General features: G+C 48.2%; 1 pseudogene; it reads right to left on the bottom strand.

Annotated features, from left to right (window-relative positions):
• Nucleotides 1-2,543: 2,543 nt before the first annotated feature.
• On the bottom strand, nt 2,544-3,903 carry LOC105716637 (tripartite motif-containing protein 51-like; annotated as a pseudogene).
• Between the last annotated feature and the right edge of the window lie 222 nt (nt 3,904-4,125).

The following is a 4,125-nucleotide window of genomic DNA, read 5'->3' as shown; positions in this document are numbered from 1 at the left end:
GTTCCCCAGTAGAATAGATCTCCTGGACAGCAGTCGTCCCATCCCATAATATTACAGGGAAGGTGCTGCAAGCTCCACCTTCTTTCTGATATTCTGGTGATGAGAGTTAATGACTTCTTATGTGGGACACATGAAATAACAGAGGTTAAAGGTTATCAAAGCGTGCCAGGCACCTGAACAGATTGTGGGAGCTTTGGCAGAGGATGACAGCCCTGATACTCTCCCAGTCAGTAGATAAGAGAGCAGTGTCCCTGTGTCAGGATGGGAAAAGCAGGTGCCCCCAAGGGTATGACAGATCAAAGTGGTCCAAATCACGCTGCTCTTGTTAAAGTGCTTTTCCTGAAAGGAAAACTTTAAAACATTAAAAAAAGAAAACAAGAAAGAAGGAAAAGGAAAAGAAAAGATAGTGTACATTTCCATGAAAGAGAGAAAGAGCTGAGTGACCTATTTTACCACTAATGTCTCTCCCATGTAGGAGTCCCTATGCTTCCTTTGAAGATCCATGAAGGGTTGCTAGGAGTCCATGACCCCCAAAGATTGTGGGCAAAGTTTTGTGCATTTTTTTTCAGGAGAGTATTTATAAACTTATTATCACAAAGAGTTTAAGAATCACTTGAATGGAAGGGATCCGTTATCTCTCCTCTGTGGGCTGCGTTGATTAACACCGGCTCCAAGAGAGCTAACCTAGTTCTGTGGCTCAATGTAGAAGTGAAAATGAAACCCAGAGTCTCTAGACCAGCAGTCCCCAACCTTTTTGGCACCAGGGACCAAATTCATGGAAGACACTGCAGTGTCTTCTGCACCATCCTGTGAGGACACAGACCTGCTTCAGGGCCAAGCCTGGACGGGTGCTTAGAGAAGCTAAGGTGGAAATAGTGCCTGAGAAGACTCTGACCCCCCTTACCACCCACCTCAACAAATGGGTCCCAGGCCTCCAAAACAAGGTACCTCCTGACACTTCAGGGCCACAGTCCTTAACAAGAAGGAAGTGGGAAATGGGATAGAAGCTGGTGCATTTCCAGTCACATAAAAATTGTGAAGAGCTGGGGAGACTCAAATGCTGAAGCTTTTGGTCAGGATTTTCTTTAAGTTCTAGGGAACTGTGTTTTACACTCACCAAACCCAGACTCTTCTCAGGAAAGAGCAGATTTACTTTTGATGGTGGGAAGTGATTCTAGTGAGGTGGAGAGGGACAACTGCCCCAGAATATTCCCCTCTACTAGACCTCTCTCCCTCTCAATCCCTTCCTGTCTCTGAAGGCTGGAGGATTTGAATTTGGTTGACTTGAGGACTTGGACATGGACCTGGGAGGGAGGAAGGAACTGGGAGCAATTGGAGCCCCTCAGAAAGGGAAAGGCTGCCCCAGGGATGATAAGGGGACATGCTGAAACAGGTGTGGCTCAGGAGTGCAGGCAGGTGCTAGGCTGGGTGGACAGGAATGCACGAGGCTCTACTCCATCCCCAAGAAGCTGCCAAATGCAGGAGGATTTAAACCCCATGTGAGCATGCCCACACCAGCCACCCCTCCTGGGTATCAGCCTGTCCAGATGGGGGTACCTGGGCCTCTCATTTGCATCTGATCTTATGGATAAGCACTGGCCCTTACTGTCCCTGCCATGCACCCCCCCGACTCTCTGTGCCATGGCTCATGATCTTTCCTCTTCCCGGCATGCCCTTCTCTGCCAACTCTGTGTCCTACTTCCTCAAGGTTTAGCTGACACTGCCACCTCCACATAGCTCTCCCTGCCTTCTTTCTGCCTCTGGGCCTCAGTGGCCTTTCTCTGCTCCCTCTCAGGGTACTGAGCACTTTCTGCCTTGTCCTGGAGCTTTCTGGGTCCATAGGCTGCCCCCCCACCACTCACCTGTGTGCTCCCAGTACGTAGGGCCACATCTATGTGTCCCCAGATCCCAGCCTGGGGCTAGGGTAGGATTAGTGGCCTGAGTGAGGAGAGAAAGGCCAGCTCCCAAAGGACTTTACTGAACCGTACTGTGAATGTGTCAAAGTCCCAAAGCCAGGTGAGCCCAGATCCCACAGCTTGAGGAAGGGGGCTGGATGCAGGGCCAGCTCAGCCTGAACAATCCCTTCCCACTGGGCCTTTCCTGTGGGGCCCTCACCAGCCTGCAGGGGTCGCTGTCGTGCACTTGGCTGCATGGCCAGTTCTATGGGGCCCTACGTGCTGCTGTGTTGGGTGTGATGGGAAGGGGTAGAGGGAGCCAGGAACACTGGCTTCTCCCTGAGGACACTGGGCAGAAGAGTGCTGGCCTCTTCTATCCCTGGCACTGTCCTTTGCACTTGTTCGGTGGCCCCAATGTGAGTCACTGTACAAAATGCTGCCTCTACTATTTTCCAAGAAATGACTTTTCTGTTAACCAGCAGTAACAAAAACCTCAGTAACCAAAATAAAGTTCTGTATTTTAAAAGAGGCCAAAACAAATTTTTTAAAATGTTTCTATTAAATATTATGAAAACACTATTAATGAGTTTTGATGACATTAGAAGGATAAATAAAGACATTAAATATAATTTATTTGTCCTCTCTGGTGAGGCACAAAAAAGAAGACTTCCTGGGATAAAGTTCTTCCCGCAACATGTGGGCACATTTCTGATTTGTCCCGGTTCAGAAGTGACTACAGCAATGGATAGGCTTGAGAGGAGGCGAGAAGGAACAATTAGTGATGGTGTGTATAAGGGAACTTTGATCAACATCAACAGAGCTCACAGTTCTACCTTCACAATCCAGGAAAACTTCGACTTGGTGGGTAGGTCTTGGAACATAATTGTACCCTAAGTGTGGAAGTGGTAGAGACTGCAGTGAACATCCTCCTTAACACATCCAAGAAGAGAGGGTCCCTTCTCTTCATCTTGTCATTCTGTGTCTTCTCTTTCCAGTAATTGTTACAGACTCCAAAAGCCCAATGACAAGAGTCCCCCACATGAACCTCCCAGTAATATTTTCCAGATGTGAAAGTCTGAGCACCCCATGAAAGAACACATCCAGGTGTTGCAGTGATAGGGGGATCATCTTGAGGGTCACACCCAACATTCATGCTTCTCAAATCTCCATGCAGAAAGATATGACTATTGGCTCTTTCAGGATGCAGAGTGATATCAACTCTGAATTCACCCAGCCTGTCCCCCAGTCCAGCGGTGGGCCCTGCACTGAGCTCCGGATTCACAGGCTCGGGCACTTTCAGCAGCAGAGCCTCACACCTGCATACTGCGTCTCCACAAGCACTGGAGTAGCTCTGCATCTGGTTTATAGCCCATTTCCTTCAGCTCCTCATCCATTCCTCTTACCATCTCCCTCCAATGTTCCATTCTGGCTTTGCCTTCCTTGAGTTGCTGAAAAATGTCCTCACCCTTTTTTGGTGGCCTCTCCAAATGATGTTGCTCTTCTTCATGGAGAAATGCCGGCATCTTCTGCTTTCAGCTCTGATTGCTTCTGGCCTTAAACTCACATCATCCTTCCAGCATCTGGTTCTTGTGGTTTCTGTGTTCAGGTTTCTGTGACTTCCACAAGCTTTTTTCTGATTAAAAACTGCATTTTCTTTAGGAGCTTCTCCCAGCATTCCTCAGTAGCCCAGTCCATGGGACAGAGTCTGTGATCCTGATGCTCCTGAGAGTTGGAGCACAGCAAACAGTGCAGGCTCCTGTCCACTTCACAGAACATCTTCTTTGTCTGCCTGTGAGTCCCACACATTTGCTCCTCAGAAGTCCCTCCTCCATATTTCCGTCTTGCATTTAGAGCCCTGAGCAGGAGCTGGGATGTCCGGCCTGCTGACGTACAAACAGGGCCTGCAAAAGTTGTGCCCACAGTCTATTGTGACTGGGTCTAGGAAGCAGTTCATGCGATTGGGGCAGGTGACTGCCCTGTGCAAGATTTGCAGGATTCCAGAATTCATGTTTCCCAGGGTTCTGTGAATGTTTCCCACAGTGCTGCTTCAAAAAAAAAATCTGTTAAGCACTCCTCAAGGTCAGGAGCTCATTCACTGCAAAAAAAATTCAGGTGACCTTCAGAGGTCACCTGAATGCACTTAACTCTAACTGCTGCCCTTCCCCTCTGGAGAATACTGAGCTTTTTAAAGTGTGAATCTTCTACATCTTTTTATATGAATCTTTGAAGA

The sequence above is a fragment of the Aotus nancymaae genome, unplaced genomic scaffold, assembly GCF_030222135.1.
Source record: "Aotus nancymaae isolate 86718 unplaced genomic scaffold, 86718_ANA_hifiasm-v0.15.2.pri h1tg000003l, whole genome shotgun sequence".
Taxonomy (NCBI): Eukaryota; Metazoa; Chordata; class Mammalia; order Primates; family Aotidae; genus Aotus; species Aotus nancymaae.
This window is presented reverse-complemented; position numbering and strand designations above follow the sequence as displayed.